A 17,416-nucleotide genomic window follows, 5' to 3' on the forward strand; every position below is an offset into this window, starting at 1 on the left:
AGAAATAACTAAGAACCATCTCACAAACAGGAAGTTGAATCACCACAGCAGAACCATGTTCCTGATATTGAAAACAACTTTGATACTATTCTCTTAGCACAGTGTAGAAATGTTTGTGAGATTATCTGTTCTCTAAAGTATCTTACTTATTAATTTGAAATAAGGATGAAACTAGTTTGAAGCAATTAGTACAAGGAGTCTCTTGTAAAGGGATTGTGGGTATCATATATGCTACATTCTGCTATAATATATATGCTTTAATAATATTTTGAGGTACCGTATACCATTGAATATGTTTCAAAGTCCAAAACAGACAATGAGATAGCATTAGTTTGCAAGCTACATAATAGCATATACTGTATATTATGGAAATAAACATTAATTAGCTCATAACTACAGTATGCAGGGAGTCTGAACCTTCTAGGCACACGCCTAATGTAAATTGAAAAGACAGTGGCCCAGAGGCCAGACAGCAGTCTTACGCTCATCAGTGTGACATAACTGACTGGAACCATTGAAATGGGTGAACATATGTGCATCATTCAATAGAGATATTGGAGAGTTATGAAGTCTTTTAAAAGCATACATCCGCTGTTAATTATGGGAATGTATTTTAATTAGGTCTATGAGAAATAATGGCAGAAAATCATGGATTAAAAAAACACAATTACAAAGAACAAATTGATTAATCTCAATCATCCTTAACCTGTATTCCTGTTCTTTGAAGCGTTCCAACATATGCATGGGGTATCAAATTTCCTTTTGCCATATAATGCTGTAGTGCAATGGAGCTCCTAACTAATTTATAAGGTTTAAACAGTATATGCACACAGATTTCCATTAAGACTGTAATAACTTCGAACTGAGGGTCAGATTATCTCTGTTTATTTCCTGATTTAATGTTATGCCTGATGGAAAAACCAAAACTCCACACTGATGTCATCTTTCATCCTCTTGCTTTTCTCACACTGGACATTGTGGTTTTTTCAATGATATGACACAGACTGCACTAAGTGTATAAGGAATTAGAGCATTCATACTGTATGTTGTAGTTGAGATTATATAATTGATTAAGTGCACAATAGTAACACAGTTCAATTGAGCTGGCCTGGAGAGCTAAAGTATTTTTTTCTTCCTAATTAGATCATTTTAAATAATATCATACAGTAAAAAGTCTATACCAGAGCTACAGTGGCTACAGTGGCTCACTGGGCCAGAGCTCAACCTGGTTGAGAACATGACTCCCTCCTGGAGGAGATGCTGGTCCATTTAGGAAATACTGGGGTGGACTGGAGCAACTGGTACCTAACTCAAGGGTACATCAGAGGTGTCCAGAACTATAACCCACAACTATAATTTAACTATAATAGATAACCATATAACTTATCTCTGCTACACTATGCTACACCACCCCCGATATAATATGTCTGAGGGGAACATTTCGAGATAGGAATGGCTGAATGAACTGTAGTTCTGGAGGTTAAAAAAAGTGTTTAGAGAATTTGTTCTTTGGTTAATTTCTGAATATGGACTAACAGGAATTAAACTAAATTTGCATTGGATGTTCTTTAGGTATAAACACTACCTAAAGTATGCTTTTTACATTAAAAATAAGAGTTTTAAAAAGTGGGATATTATATTTAAGATACATTCAGCTGATTGGCTGGAGGAATTTCTTTCTGAGATTCTTGAAATATTTGACTTTCAGTCCCTCAGTATCGGTCCCACGGAGGTTTCCTCACATTTGTTCTATGTACACAGAAAATAGGCCCAGTGATAGATTCAAGTAATACAATTTGGAAAATAAATTCTCATTACAAAATCAGCAATTTAATCAAAAAGCAGGCATGTCGTCTGTGAATGTGCTCTGTACATATAATGGATTCACTCAAGTGACAATCATGTCTTTCTCCACTTAATAAAAATAAGACTTATCAATACAACACATTTACAATATCAACAGAACTCTGCTTTGTTTGAGGTTTGATCATTAGTTAAACTTGAAGCAGAGCAGTCCTGTTAAAGGGTAGTAGAGTAATGCTCTGTATTTCACTTCAACTTTTTAACATAATGGACTACAGTTGTTATGCAAACAAGGAAACGTGCTTCTTACAAAACCACTTGTACAACTTCCATATGAGTAAACAACATATCTATTTCCTCTCACAATGAACTTCTACACATTAACCTTATTGTGCGTTAACTTACAAAAGTCTATTATTAAAATGGACAACTACAACTACTACTGGACAATGGTACAACTACAAATGTTGGCCTTGTAGGTCCATGTTAAATATTGACTGCTTTAACAGGATTTTGGGTCGTTCTTAATGTTCAAAACTGTTCAAAACATGGCTCTTTTTCTTCATTGTGACCTTGACTTTCCAGCCTGCCTGGTGCTATCAACTGCTATTAAAATCTCGACAATCGAACAAAAACAAAACAAATGAACAGCAGAGAATTTCTGCACATTAATGGTAAAGTGTATTGCAGTGTGATTTCTCAACAATCATTTTGCAGAAGCTTGTCTTGCCCTAAGCTAGATTTCCATTTTTATCAAAATATTAAACAGTATTTCACAGATGTACATTATGGGATATGGGAACACTCAGCCAACAAGAATTAGTAAAACTATGAGTCTGATGCAAAATTCTAGAACATCTCATGTTTCAAAGGGAGAACTGACAAGTCGGGTCTGCTGTTGCCTTAAGTGATGAAGGTATTTCTCAACATTTTAATACTGAAATACATTTAGAAAGATTTAATAGCTTAACACAGATGTGATAATAACCAAACTCTTTTATAGATTAATGGGATTTTAGTAACAAAACCATAGTCAGAATTAGAATTAAGATTAGGGTGTTAATAACCATCTTTAATATCATTAATAACATGTTAATTGACTGTTTATAGTCAGTAATAACAGACACCTAAACTAAGGTTTCGAACAAATATGTCTCCGTGGTCATGTACATCAGTCATCTTTTTAAATGTTCTGTTTATTACATCTGTCATCGTTGCTATAGGAGACACCATTGAGAATAAGCCTGGTATACTATTAACCGAAAGTCACAAACTGTGAAACATCTGATGTGCTGGGCTATTCCCATCTCCTTGGACAGGGCTTGCCATTCCTGTGGAGCATACTTCTGTAACATTTTGCAGGGATGGTTCAAAACAATGTCTAAGTCCGCCTCATCAGCACAAGGAAACTGATGCCCACGGATCCACTGAAAACTGTAAAAGATGGTAACATCACTTCTTTATTTTACTAGTGTTGTGTTCAGCAAAAAAAGCTGCATCTACTCCATCAATAGCAAAGAAAATCAAGAAAGTGACTCTGAATTTGAAGACGGAATAGTGAATTTAAAAAAGAACACAGAAAGAAATACTAGAGAGGTGAAACAGAGTAGTGGCTAAATTTGCAAAGCACCAAAGAATAACATCACAGACGTGAGTACCATCACTATGAAAAAGAGAATGCTCATAGCTGAGCTGCCAGAAAAAAAGACATAAAATGTATGTTGTTTACAGAATTATATATCATTTTAGATGTATGGATAAAGCCAGTAACTAAAAACAACCAAATTAATAAAAGTGCTTATTATTTACAGTATGATGAATATAACCATGTAATGCAGTTTGATATTTTATATTCTAGGTTATTTTATACACATTATAAATGGATTGTTCAGTATCTAACCTTCATTTTTGCTAACAAGGGAAAGTTTAGTAACTTTAAAAAGTACACTTTCTTTCAGTTTCTGTCCGGTACTCTGAGAATAATTAGGTTCTTTCTGAGCATCTTTGGGGACTTTCCAGGTGGAATGTTCCCTCTTCTAATATAGCATTTTGTTCCTTTGAAAATCTTATCTCGAAAGAATCTTGAGGATGAACTCTTTTAAAGCATCATGTAATTGCCCAAAACCATTTAAACCGGGGAGAAAATAATCTAAAACAATGATTAAATAAAATTGTGAAACAGTTTTGATCGGCAAAATGAATATCTGTCATTCAATGAGACCACGATAGAGCACTTTTATCTTACTTTTCACATCATCCGACACCAGAAAAGATGAAACAACAATATACCCCAAAAGACAAAGAGGCTCTTTATCATTTTTGAAACACTGAAGCAAAAATTATGTAACACTTTATATTTGACAGTTTGGCAAAAGCAACTTAACTGTACATTAACAACATTTACACATTCCAAATATCTACATTATGTCAAGACTGAATGTGTATATCAGTTATAAATAGCCATCTCATCATGTAGTGTATCTGCTACTTCCAGTGAAGTGATATACTGTATACAGTGCATTACGATTGTCTGCATTTCCTCATATTTATATAATGGGTGACACATTTGTATAGTTTTTTTTTTTGCTTTTAAGTCTTCCTATTAGCCTGTTAGATTCACCTCCCAAATAATTACCACCCTAGACTGCAAATCAATCCTGGTGGTCTCACACATGCTTCTGCTCAGCTCCAGTTTGCCTCATGTCGAAAAGAGGCCTATTCTGTAAGCTGTGTAGCCGTCACAACATTGGCAGATGGCTCATCTGTGCTCCAGGCCAAATTCATCACAATCAACACTCAGCCTGCCTGTCACAGCATCTCTCTCGCTCCTCCTGCACAGGATGTGCCCTTCCTGGTTCTGCAGGAATAATGGAATTAAACTGCTTATCCTTCCTTCAAAAAATCCATAGAAACAGCAATGGGATGCAGATTTAATCGAAAGGAAATTACAATACGTAATTATGCAGTATAACAATGGGTATTAGCCCTAAATAGCTTAATATCTCAACTCCAAATGAGCAGAGTCCTTCATTTTATGTGGAAAATACAGGGGCTACTCAAAAAATCCACAGTTTGTCATTCAGTCTTCTTTCATATTTTATTTGAGTAGGGCCAGCTCTAGAGCATGTTTGAGATGAAAGGAAAGATTAGTGTAATGTCTCTCACTGCACACAAAATACTTGACCAAACAGAAAACGTTCAAGAGGGAGTTACTTACAGTTGTGGAGAAAATAGTTGTGAAGGCTGTTGTCTAGTAATTCACCCACAGATTAACTAAAGACCAGCCAAAGGCCAAAGACCATAATTTTTTTAAAAATGTCTTTACTTTTTAATAAAAATTTCCCCCCTGTGGGAACACTGTTCGAGAAGCAGAATGCAAAAAATAAAAGGAGTGGTCGTCTATGTTCCCTCTACATGGAATACCTCGTTATCCCAGCGCTGTATGGTGGAGGTTCATGTTATTCACAAGAATCACTCAACAAACAGAGGAGTGCCTGTATCCCAAGTACAGTGAGGCATTCTAGATAAATCACAATCCGAAGAATGCCAGGCAATGCTTATTGGATGGAGACTCAAGTGCTGCCAGATTTACAATATCTCTGAGGCTGAGGAAGAAACGAAAAACATTAAATGTGTTAAAAGCTTTCACGGAATCATTTGAAAAGACTCTACTGTAACAAATCATTTGCTAGTCTTCCACGGTCTTACACACACAGAAAGGCTCTCACATTAGGACCCACAGGGTAACTCAAGAGGCAAAAGCATATGACGATGCTCTTGGACAACATTTCCCACTAACTTATCTCACATACCAACACAGCCTGAAGACACATGGCAGCACTGTACTCTTTCCACATGTTATTGCAGAAGCTTCAAGGTTCAGGGTCATATGAAATGTGCTGAATCCTTCCCTTTGCATGCAGGTACATTAACTATATTGGGTTACTGAACAGTTACACTTAATAAGCAGTATGAAGTTTTGATTACTTGTAATTACATATCCTATCATTAAATGTGTAATTGCATAAAGTGCTTTATTATATTTAGAAAAAACAGTTTGTCTTGGTCTTTATCACTTGGTCTCGTTGTAGATTTCACACATGCTTAGGTCCATGTCTTTAGAATAATTCTAAAAATACATATTACTGAATAACTAGTGTAATTGTAACAAATAACTGTTACCTTATTCAATGTATAATGTTTAAATGTATAGGACGAGTCAGTGTAATTACTCATAGTTTGATGATCATAGGAGTTTTTCTAATTACAGTACATGTCATGAGTTCCTTCCGGAAAACTTTTGTTTCTACAGCAATGTAGTACACGTATCTACATTCTGCAAGGTTTCTATAAAAGGTGATTTTCTATTATTTACAGACATCAGGGTGACAGGAAATCCCAGTTCATATGATCAATTCATAAAATTAATTCAATAACATGATAACTGAATGCAGTACACGTCTTCTCACCTTTTACTAGCAACCTTGGTTGGGTATTTTTAAAACATGTTAGATGTTTTTGCATCACAACATGATGTTGCTTTTGAAAAATGTAAAAAGGAAACAATGAACAAAAAATAATACTAATTGCTTACACTTATATAGCGCTTTTTTGGATACTCCACTCAAAGCGCTTTACAGGTAATAGGGACTCCCCTCCACCACCACCCATGTGCAGCCCCACCTGGATGATGTGACGGCAGCCATAGTGTGAAATTTGGCCAGGACACACCCCTACTCTTTTCGAGAAACGCCCTGGGATTTTTAATGACCACAGAGAGTCAGGACCTCTGTTTTACGTCTCATCCGGAGGACGGATAAAACACTTCTATTTCTCTACTAGTATCTGCAAACAAAAATGACATCACCAGTTTCCTGGTACATTGCTATTCGGTGTCAAGAGATTACAGTCTTGAGTGAATCACAGCGTTCATTAACCCATTTCTTTCCCAGGAGGCACCAACGTCGTTCAGGGTACCAGAGTGATTTAAGCATGAGTCATTAGCTTTTTTCGTGAACTTTCTTCTGTGCTTTTTTTGAAGTCAAGGACAACAGGAACAATGCAACCTTTTAACATGCTTTAGTCATGCTACATGATCCTTAAACACCATATTCTGTTTCACCCTCTGTGTGCTGAACCAACACATTTAAAATGCACCAATGCTTTTCACCGCATCATCCTGCTAAATAGACTGAGAATGCGAAGCAATCAGACTCACCCAACAAATGAAAGTGTTTGAAATAAACACTTAAAAAAAGTCCTGAGTTTTCAATAAAAAAAGATATTTATACATTCATAAATGTATATACAGTATACTGTACGTAAGATTTTTGTCTCCTGACTTTTTAAAATTATTATATCTTAAGGACAGATACAGCCCGAAGCTGTATTCTTTTTAATATAATATGTTTTTAATGTTGAGGTATACTTTCATTTTTCATACCTGCATCTGTATTGAACTGGCTTGGACATCTCAGTCTTTTTGTTCCAAGATGAGGAAACTTGCTGGACATAGTTCACAGTAATTGTGAAGTGAAAATAGGTGAGCTGAAAGCTATAGACAATTAAAGGAAACTGATTTTATTCCTGAAACTGCTTATCTTTTAATGCAGTACAGTAGTAAACAATTAATCTTAAATGATCTTCAAACAAATGGAAATGAAAAAAACACTTACATGTGGAGAAGAATGCAGTGCAAATTTTTCCAAAACAGAAAGCACAAAAAATATCGTCCATTTAATGGAAAAGACAGAGTTGAGCTGTGCTTGATTCCCCTCAAGCATTTTATCCACATTCATTGATGTTTCTTTAAAAAATAAGTTTATTGTACGTGAAAGACATTAAAACCTTATAAATCAAAAATAAGCAACAGAACATGACAACTGGGACACAAGAAGGTTAAGGAACAAAGGAGGATTCTTAGCCTTCTTCTGTGATCATTAATATTTTAGCAGTGAGTGATGAATTTTATGCCTCCTGTCTAAGAGATGAGACACATGGTGACATCAGTTCCCTAAAGGGATTGACAAAGAAGCTTAAACACTTCTTTTAGACATACTGTAGGGAAGAATTTTGTTTTTCTTATGAAAGAGAATATATAAAACAATGGAAAAAAAATCTTCCAGTATATTAAAGTTAATTAAATGAATTAACAAATTACACATTAGAAATGCATAACAAAATTAATTCTCCAATACTCTGTTAGTGAAGAATGTATGTCGGAGCAATCTGACTCTTGATAGTAAAACTGAAATCAATAGTAAGGGACAGTGTGTGGAGTAGTATGAAAATTATTATGAGCATGACAATCGCTTTGATTTTCTCAATAATTTATCAATTTAATTTGCAGCTCCTAATATAGTTGCCATTATTGTCTACAATGATGCTCATATTATTTATCTTTACCGTATTATATAATACTTATGTATTTAACTGATAATTAGATGGATGCAGGAACTGGTCGCATCAGAGTACTGCAGGCTGAGTAATCCTGGATTACATTCAAAAGAGAAAGCCACCTGCAAGTGTCCCCTAAAACACAAAACAACTCTCAACACCTTCAAGTTCTACATACAGTACACAGGTCTGAGTTTATGTTTTTAAAGTTAGGAGTTAAGCAGTAGGTGCTGCACTTCTCTGTGTACCAGACTGACCTGACTACTTGGTCACAAATGCCTTACAGCTATGTTTAGGGACAGTTTAGTCTAACTAAAGCTCCCTATTCATTCCATTGGGAAATACATTTCTCACCTCTCAACCTCCACTGCTACATAGTGGAGCCACTGACAGATAAGGTGGGGCCCACCTCAGTGGGGGATGAAGAGTAGGTGTACTGTATGTACAGGGCTATCGGCTACTTAGGGATGAAAGGTGTCATATAAAGTAATTAGTTAGGGGTTGTTAATATTGTATATTGACTTTGGATTATATTTGCATGCTCTAAATATCCTGTCACTGAACAAAAAGAACACCTGGGCAATTCATAAACTTCCATGTGGAGAAACATCCTGTTTTGCGCAGCAAACTGAAGGCAAAAATCAGGAGTTATTTTCAGAGAGTTTCCTTTTCTCCACAGTGTCATGTTGCTGATGTTAACAGCCATTTTGGGCTTTCAAGTTTGCTGCATGTCATGCTAAACAGAGAGTAAAAATTATTTTGTAAATGGTAATTTTGGGCATATTGGTTGTCTAAAACAATAGATCCACATAGACCTATGGAAATCAGTGACTGAAAAAAATACATTTGGTCTCTTTACCCATCTTAAACTGTCTTTCCTTTAAAAAGGTGTACTTTCAAAGCATTCCTTAACTATTATTATATTGTAAAGTCAAAATACTTTTTATGAGGGTTACCATGAGACAGGGTTCCATTCAAGATATTTTTCCCAAATTTTAATGTGGAAGACTAAGAAGGTTAACTGAGGAAAATTACTGTACTGTAGTTTTAATCCCTCGTACTACTCTCAAAATACCATAACAGCTGTAACGCTGATTAATGCAGTTTAAAAAACAGGTATTACATAAAAACTGAAGCTGCCAGTTGGGATGAAGGACAAAATAACAAGAGCTTAGTCAAGACAAGGCTACACTGCACTACTGAGCCCAGTCAAGAACTTTTAGGTTTGTAGTTGCTCCATTTTTCTCACTGCTTTCTTATTTGTGAGGCTATAAAAAAGATTCAACATCTCAACAATTAGACTACTATTTTTATTTTGAAAAGCATGCACATGTGTGTGTGAACAAATAATGTACACATATATTTCCTCCTATTGTAGCAGACTATTTGTGAATGTGTGAATCATATATAGATGCAGAGAGTTCAGCTGAAAGGAAGTATGACTTTGTGCTTTTTTCTGTGAGGATGGTTGCTTATTTTGTCTACTAAGATCAAGGAAACATGTAATCAGACAGCTTCTGCTAGCCTCACCCATACAGAGAATAAAAACACAAAAAATGCTGTATGTAACAATATTTTCTTTCCATTGGTGTTTCTCAGATTATTTGTATATTTTTAACTTGAGGGTAAAATTTTTCATGCAAGGTTATGGATGTTGAATGTTTAACTTTTTGTTCTGTGGAGAGGGTGGCATGATGTCCTTGTTTGCTCAATTATCTCTTTATGTTTTTGTTTACACTGAATTTTAAAAAGCTACTTTTATTATAACCTTCAAGTGGCCTATTAAAGCCAATTAGACCCTATTGACCTTTTGATTTGCTCTTGAAGTACAAATGTTGACAGTTTTTTTTTATTTTGGCACAATTTTATTTTGTTTAAAAGGCACGGATGTTCATTATATTGTTTTGACAGTATAGCAGTCAATGCTATCTTGAGGAGTAAACGCAACACAAGGTCTAATTGCACTCCAGTGGTAGATACATGCCCTCTACAAAAATCTTTTTTCAAAAATGCTATGGCAACAGAAATATACATCGAGTACAGCAAATGTTTATAAGAGCTGGATGACAGAATAAAACTCCCTGCAATGTTGTACTAGTTTTTAATTTTAATTTTCAAATAGACAGTAGGGAACATGACTATGTGAGAAATCAAATATTGAGAAAAGCTTTAAAATGTAAATGGTTCAAGACATGATTTACTAATATGGTCAGATTTGGAGTTCTTGACATATTTTAGAAGAGAAACCCACAACTGTGGGGCTAAACACAGAACAATGTCTACTCTAAGGAGTGCATAAAAGATTCTGCAGAGTACAGATATAAATTGCAATGTGGAATTAACTTCAGATTAATTTTCAAATTACTGTACAAACCGTAAACGCTCAAGGTATGCATGTGTCGGGATTGAGAATAAGTCAATATATATATAAAATAGAGAGTACAGATAAGTGGTGAATGCTTCAGCTGGGGTGAAGTAAACAGTGGAGTACCACAGGGCTTTATAATAGGACCACTACTCTGACTAATTTATCTTCCTTAATTACAGTATCTAGGTTCTGGTACAGTTAGTAACCTGAAGTTTGCAGATGACACCATAACATCATTAGAAAACAAAAGTAGAAGCGGTAAATGAAATTCCAAATTATTTAGATAGAATCTAAGATTGAGCAAACACCTGGCAGGCATTTAATATAAACAAGAGCAGATTTACATGCAGGTAGCAAAAACAAACTATCAGTGCAAAACAGGAAGCACTGAGCTTGAAGAGGGCACTCATAACAAAGACTGAGGTGTTCAAGTTGACATCATTTACATTTTATAGACAATGTGGGGAAGCAATAAAAAAATAAAGTGGAAAACTGGGATAAACAGGTAACCCATATATTTATAATCAACATAGTCTATGTTAAAATTGTACAAATAACTCATAAAAGCTAATTTGCAATATGTACAGTTTTGGGCACCACATTATGAATAAAATATTGCTGTTCTGGAGACAGTCTAGAGAAGAGTGACCACATCCATTCCTGGGTTTAAAGGAATGTCCTACACTGATTGACTTAAATAAACTAAAACCTTTAAGTCTTAAAGACAGAACACTAACAGGCAACATAAACTGTATTGAAGTGCATTTAAAATCGAGAATAGGAGGTACTACTTTACCTTAAGTGTTGTGGGAGTGTGGAGCAAGCTGCTCAGTCATGGTGTTGAAGCCAACACACTGGCTTCTTTCAATAACTACTTAGATGAGATCCTTGGTACATTTAGGTTGAGATCCTTAAGTACATTAAAGCTACTTTATTAAGCTTTATTTAACTTTATTAAAGTGATGGGGACAACCGAATAGCACTATGTTAGCCCTGATGGAGTTTTATTGCAATAAATGCTTAAATCATTATTTAATCTCTATCAAGCAGTTATAGAGGGAAGGAAAACAACTAATCACTATCAGGTGTAGTTCAAATTTTGATGTCTGCAGCAGTACAGTGAAAATGTTGATGGTGATCTGGTCTAGAGACAAGAAGACCGGAGTGTAAAAATGATACTGAAGGACAGCAGACTGAAATCAACTGGCTTTCAATACATCCAATCTGACAGAATACTAAGAAGAGTCTGAAGGAGGCCATCTTGTCACCTGTGACTAAGGGGAGAAGAATACATTTTACTGATCAGAATAAAGCAGTAATTATCAGCTTAATATATTATCATTATTAATATATGTTAATAATTAAAAAACATATCACCAGAAACCTAATGTTGTCAACATAATTTCCAGTATTTATTTTATATATTAGCTGTTGATCATTAGCTGTAAGGGTTTTTTTACTTCTGAAAGTGCAAAAGTGGTACTATTCCCATCCATGCCATGATACTGTAAGAGATTCAGTATGTGTTCTCTGGTGGCAACGTGCTGCATACTAATTTTTTCACTGTGATGCAAAAACAGATGGGTGCTGGTTACTAGTTAATGTAAACTATGTCGGTCACTTGAGGGTTAACAGTCTTTCACTGAGAGGTCTGACAGTATCTCGGTTTATTAGTCTTATCAGTCATTCTACAATGTTGTTTTACATAATTTTAACTTTCAATGTGCATCTAGTTCCTCCCTATAAATTCATAAACTGAAGATAAATTGTGCAGGCAACAATAAAATATGGGAAAGCACACAGGCTGTTGTATATATTCCTGCTATGATTCTTTCAGCTTTGTCAGATTTAAATACGGCACAGTCAACAGAGTCCTCTTAATAGAACTGGAATCTCTCATTATGCAAGGTTAATATAACCATTTAAGTAATATGATTACACTGCTGAAAGTAAAGTGAATAAGAGCATATTTACAGAACATGTTCATTGAAGCTGGTGTCTCGCTAGACATCAAAAGCTAAATATACCTTGATAATTAACATTCGCACCGCAAGAGACAGGATTGCCTCGGTTGTACTTATTAAGTTTATAAATATAATCTTTAATTACACCAGTTTCTCAGACATTGTCTTTCAGTGACTCACGCAAGAAGTCTCTCTCATATCTCTGTCAATGACAGTGCTGCCAGGAGACTGGAATGCTGGCTGCCGCAAGCATGTAGTATTGATGTAAGCATTCCAAGCATTCACAACTTAAAATCCAAGGGTTTCAGAAAATGAACCTAGCTCTATGAAGAACCCCTGGTGACTCCATTTTAGACTGTACATACATATAGGGCTCTGATGGGCTCAAATAAATGACAATACTTTAAAACCTTAAACTTAACAAGAGGTTAAAAGGTTTTGGTACTGTATTACATAAAACAGGTGGTTGACTGAAAATTAACAAGAATTTGTTTTTAATTTTGCCAAAATAAGTAATAATTCAAATTACTTATCACAATCAACACAGTAATGTGTGCTAGTATAGGTGGTTTTGTTTTTGTACTGTGTTATACACTCTGTTCTTTTTTTGCAACGTCATGAGGCATTTCAAGGATAAATGTAAGATACTATTTGAATGTGTCATACAGTGGATATAGAAAGTCTACACACCCTTATTGAACTATTGAAACACCCCCCCCCCCCCCAACTAATACTTTGTGGAAGCACCTTTTGCATTTATTACAGCAGTAAGTCTTTGTGAATAAGTCTCTATCAACTTTGCACACCTGGGCTTTACAATTTTATCCCACTCTTCCCTGCAAAAAAGTTCAAGCTCCTTCATATTGCCAGGGGATCTCCTGTGCACAGCCCTCTTTAGGTCATTCCACAGGTTTCCTATGGGACCGAGGTCTGGGCTCTGACTGGGCCTTTCCAAGACTTTGATCTTTCTTTTCTGAAGCCATTCCTTGGTTGACTTGGATGTGTGCTTTGGGTCATTATCATGTTGGAAGGTGAAATTCCTCTTCAGCTTTCTGACAGAGGCCAGCAGGTTTTGTGCCACAATATCTTGATATTTGGAGCTAGTCATTATCCCATCCATCTTGACTAGAGTCCCTGTCCCAGCTGAAGAGAAGCAGCCCCCAAGCATGATGCTGACACCACCATGCTTCACAGTAGGTGTGGTGTTCTTTGGATGATGAGCTGTGTTGTCTTTGCGCCCAATACATCTTTTGGAATTAAGGCCAAAACGTTCAACCTTTGTCTCATCAGACCATAAGACATTTTCCCACATGGTTTGGGGTGATTGAATGTATTTTTTTGCAAAATTTAGAGGGGTTTGGATGTTTCTTTTTGTGAGAAATGGCTTCCGTCTTGCCACCCCACCCCATAGCCCAGACATGTGCAGAATACAGGAGATTGTTGTCACATGCAAGGAGTGACCAGTATTTGCCAGAAATTCCTGCAGCTCCTTTAACGTCGTTGTAGGCCTCTTGGTAGCCTTCCTGATAAGTTTTCTCCTTGTCCTGTCATCAGCTTTGGAGGGTCGTCCTGATCTTGTCAATCTCCCTGTGGTGCCACATTTTCTCCACTTATTGATGATAGTCCTCACAGTGCTCCATGGTACAGTACATCCAATGCCTTTGCTATTCTTTTATACTCCTCTCCTGATCGGTACCTTTCAACAGTAAGATCCCGTAGATGTTTTGTCAGATTCTTGCGGACCATGGCTATCCCAGTAGGATGCAAACAAGAAAGTTTCAAGGAAATCCTACAGGAACAGTTGATTTTTATTTGGGGTTAATCAGAATCACCTTCATTGATGGCAGGTGTATGCTACTTACCTTTGGACCTGATTTTGAATGTGATTTGTTAACTCTGAACACAGCTACAGCCCCTATTATAAAAGGGTGTGCACACTTATGCAACCAGGGTGTTGTAGGTTTTTTCATTTCAATTATTTTTCCTAATAACCAGCAGCCATATCACCCTGCAACTCACAACTGGCAGCCCACTGAAGCTCAGCAGGTGTAAGCCTGGCCAGTACCTGAATGGGAGACCTCCTGAGAAAAACTAAGGTTGCTGCTGGAAGAGATGTTATTGGGGCCAGCATGGGGCGCTCACCTAACGGTCTATGTGGGTCCTAATGCCCCAGTATAGTGACGGGGACAATAAAATAGGCATAAATAGGCACCGTCCTTCGGATGAGATGTAAAACCAAGGTCCTGACTCTCTGTGGTCATTAAAAATCCCAGGGCGTTTCTCGAAAAGAGTAGGGGTGTAACCCTGGCGTCCTGGCCAAATTTCCCATTGGCCCTTACCAATCATGGCCTCCTAATAATCCCCATCTATGAACTGGCTCCATTACTCTGCTCTCCTCCCCACTAATAGCTGATGTGTGATGAGCATTCTGGCGCACTATGGCTGCCGTCGCATCATCCAGGTGGGGGCTGCACATTGGTGGTGGTGGAGGGGAGTCCCCATTACCTGTAAAGCGCTTTAGTGGAGTGTGTATAAAGTGCTATATAAGTGTAAGCAATTATTATTATTATAATAATTATTTATTTGTTTTTCTCTTGAATTTTGCTGGTTGCAAGGTCACATTAAAGATGGAAAAATGTCTGACATGATTTATCTTGATTCCTGGCTTTACATCACAAAAACCTGCAATTTCAATAAGGGTGTGTAGACTTTTTATATCCACTGTATCTCTTATGCACAGGGAAGGGAGATGTGGGAAAAGAACAAAATCTCCTCAAAAATGGAGAGAGAGACTTCTGACTGGTATGAGATAAAAAAAAACTTTCAGCAACTCAGCCACATAGTTCTTTTTGGTTTCCAGCTGTCATTGCCATTTAAACAGTGTCCAGTGACGTGCCTGCATTTGTTTCAGCCGACGAGTTTGCTGTGTAGCAGCTGGAATTTAAAAGACAAGCCTACAAGTTATGGCAGCTGTACACAGCTGTTTCAGAGACAAACACCTATGCAGATGTCTATTATTCACTCTGACTTCAGACAATGCCTGCTCTTAGTGTGATTTTCATCAAGCTCCCTAGAGAAAATTGTTACATTATTTATTCATTCATCCATCCATTTTCTACCCACTTAATCCAATAGCCAGAGCCTATCCCAGCAAGCAACGGGCAGAAGGCAGGATACACTCTGGACATTGCAGGGCACACACAGACACACACTCACACCTGAAGTAGGTCCAGTTTTCACAGAGGCCCATTAACCTACCAGCATGTCTTTGGACTGTGGGAGGAAACCAGAGCACCCTGAGAAAACCTGCATGAACTCAGGGAGAACATACAAACTCCACGCAGACAGTGCTCTACATGTGGAATTGAACCCAGGACTCCAGCACTGGGAGGCAGCAATGCTAACCACTGCACCACTCTGGACATTGCAGGGCACACACAGACACACACTCACACCTGAAGTAGGTCCAGTTTTCACAGAGGCCCATTAACCTACCAGCATGTCTTTGGACTGTGGGAGGAAACCAGAGCACCCTGAGAAAACCTGCATGAACTCAGGGAGAACATACAAACTCCACGCAGACAGTGCTCTACATGTGGAATTGAACCCAGGACTCCAGCACTGGGAGGCAGCAATGCTAACCACTGCACCACTCTGGCGGCCCATTATTTATTTATTTCTCCTGAAATAAACTCCTTCCACTTTCCACCTTCTTATGGAAATTATATCAAATGTCCTGCAGCCAATTGGCTGAGTTTGCATGTCTCCGTTAAACAAATTGTTTTGCAAATGGTGTAAAATAAATTCGGTTTTTCTTCTTCTCCTGAAACTCTAAGTGCAATGAGAACATGGCATGCAGATAACGTAGCTGCACCATCCTAGTGCAAGACTGCGTAGCAGGAAATGAGATTTCTCAGAATGCCTCATCTGGATGCCTGCCAATCAGCCTCACCAGTAAAATGCATCGACCAGACTAGCAAAACTAGGGCAACGGCTGAAAAAGCAGCAGGATAGATTATTTCTCTCTTGCGTTGAACACAAATTCAATAACATTTCTCCAGCAACTCTTCCCTGCCTGAACGCCACACTGATGGAGTTCTCTGTTTCACGTGTGGAGAACAAGGAGAGACTCCGCAGCTGTGGAAATGCTGAAAAGAAAGCAAGCTGACCATGAGATGGATTACAGCCTCTTTTTTCTGACTGAAGTTACTCTTTGGCTGGCATGATTCTTTACAAATGTCGCACAGTTAACCAGGTTAATAACATAATCAGATGCAATCAATTGTACACTCTTATCTGATCAGACAAAAACGAATGTTCGAGCAAGGCGATGCATCAGCAAGCATAGGCTGCAAAGGCGCAGATAAAGGTTCATTCCACGCTGAATGGTAAAGAAGAGAAACACAACGTTTCAGCTGTGGAGCCTTCTTGAGGTATAAGCGGGAAATGGAAAGTAGCAAATAAAACTTTGCTACTTTTTATTTGCTACTTCACATACTAATTTATTTGCTACTTTCCCTCTCTCTTTTACACCTGAAGAAGCCCCCACAGCCGGACATTGCGTTTCTCTTCTTTACCTTCCAGCACGAAGCAGAAAAAGAGTGTATCGGCTAAAACAAAGGGGACTTTCGGACAGCCCCCTTCCGAAACAACACATTCTGCTAATGATACTCATGAAGCCCTCCAACAGGTGTTTCACAAAGGAAATAAATACAAGTACTGGAAAGGGATTTAAAAATGTATCTGACATTTGCTACCTTGCATATGTTAAACACAAGGATGGGGGGGGGGGGGGGGTATTCAATATTTTTGCACAAAAGCAAATGCAGACACAAGCACATGTGCAAACATTGAAGATGTACAGGAGCCAGCAGTGTGGGTGGCC

The sequence above is a fragment of the Atractosteus spatula genome, chromosome 4 (assembly GCF_055471065.1).
Source record: "Atractosteus spatula isolate fAtrSpa1 chromosome 4, fAtrSpa1.hap1, whole genome shotgun sequence".
In the NCBI taxonomy this organism is placed as follows: domain Eukaryota; kingdom Metazoa; phylum Chordata; class Actinopteri; order Semionotiformes; family Lepisosteidae; genus Atractosteus; species Atractosteus spatula.